Below are 1,980 nucleotides of genomic sequence, written 5' to 3' on the forward strand. Positions count from 1 at the left end.
ATAATAGTGAATGGCATAAATATTTTGTAATTTTGAATCAACGATGATTTTAAATATGCATAAATGCAAAATTATTAAAATTAGACTTGTTTTTGTTTTTTTTTGCAAAATTTTGATTATATATAATACAATCTTTTACTATATGTAAAAAATAATTACATTCTTCAATAGTGCTTTTATTTTGCATAGGAAATATAATATTCCTTAAAAGACGCCAGTTCGAGATCTGCCATGGGTACTGTTTCACCTAGATACCCTTATGGCAATTCATCGCAAACGAAAAATAATAAAACGTACTTAAGAATGAGCACGTATCGGCCTTACATCGGAAAGGTTCTGGATTCGAATCTCGGGCAAGGCATGGATGTTCTTTCATTCTCTGTACTATCTGTCCTTACTGTGGGGGCAACGTTGGGCCACCTAATATGGTACCCTTGAAAGAGTGGCCAACAATCTGGCCTTCAGGTGACTGTATGGCGAAAGGTCATTCTCCAGGTGAGCATTGGAAGAAAAGAACTTAAAAATGAACTACTACAGGGTTCCCACGGTCCTTGAAAGTCCTTGAATTTTTTTTGCTAAATTTAGGTCCTTGAAAGTGCNCGAAAGGTCATTCTCCAGGTGAGCATTGGAAGAAAAGAACTTAAAAATGAACTACTACTATCTATAGTAGTAACGTTTTCAAGTGTGTGCACAGGGGCGCTGGGGTGTCATTATTACCTCTCAAAGAATTTCACTAATCGGCATATTGACGAAATTTCATCTTCTCACGTATTTCTGAAAAACACAAATAAGATTAGTCAATATTGCATCTTTATTAAAAATTTTAAATAGGGATGAAAAAAAATAATTCATTAGTATCATTTATCATATATTCATTTCACATTTCTCATATTTTCCTTAACAAATCCAATCCCGTTCTTGCATTAACAAGTTCATTTTTCAAACAATCGTCATGAAGCTTCTATTTTCGAGTACAAACGAGCCAGTTTCATCAGAAAGAGAGCTAAGAGGAATAATAGCTCATCTTTAAAAGCTCCCTCATTTTTTATTTATGAATAAGAAAAATTCAAAAAGTGTAAGTAGGTTAGAAATGTAGGCGAATGTTGCACGAAGATAAAAAAAAATATATATTGAGTTAATTACATTCTGCAGAAATTTATTTTAATTTTTAAATACATAATTTTTGCGATTAAAAGACGATAAAGGACCAAGTTGAATGTTCAATTTATGCAAGTATTTTTTTTATTATTATTATCTCATATTAAAAGAAAGTTGTTGCTGCAATCGCTACTATTTCAGAAAATATTCGCTGAAGACTCATAACTCGAAAACTAATCGATGAAACAGTATAAGATTTTGCTTATTTCTAGAGAAATAAATCTGATACCAAAATGTTAATGATACGAATATTTTACATCACATTTAAAAAAAAAAAAATTTTAAGAAGAAACTCGTTTTTATGTCTTTAAATGGATAGCTCGATGCCTTCGAATCTGTTTAGAAGTAACAAAATAGTTTTTATTGACGGTTCATCGGATTTTAGAAAAATTAATCACAATAAAAGTATAATATATGCTTCAAAAAAAATTACTCTCTCCTAATCAAAAATTAGTTTCCGCTCAATTAAATAAATTTTAAAAATTATGGTGTGTGTTTTTTTTTTACAGAATCCTGAAAGGTTAAGAAAAAAATTTGTTTATTTTAATTCGGAACGATCGATTCCTGAATATTCTATTTCTACGAGGGTTGCTATTTATATTTCTGGCCTAATAATGAAAAAACAAATATGTAGGATCGAAATTTGTTTTGTTGTTTTTCAAAATATTCTCCATGATGATCAATACACTTTTGCATGCGTTTGAACCAATTTTCAAAGCACTTTTTCCAGTCCGATTGAGGTAACTCCAAAACATGCGTTTTGAATGCATCAACCGCTTCTTCGGGGGTCGAAAATCGTTGTCCACGTAATTTATTTTTGAT

This window comes from Parasteatoda tepidariorum, chromosome 5 (assembly GCF_043381705.1).
Source record: "Parasteatoda tepidariorum isolate YZ-2023 chromosome 5, CAS_Ptep_4.0, whole genome shotgun sequence".
In the NCBI taxonomy this organism is placed as follows: Eukaryota; Metazoa; Arthropoda; class Arachnida; order Araneae; family Theridiidae; genus Parasteatoda; species Parasteatoda tepidariorum.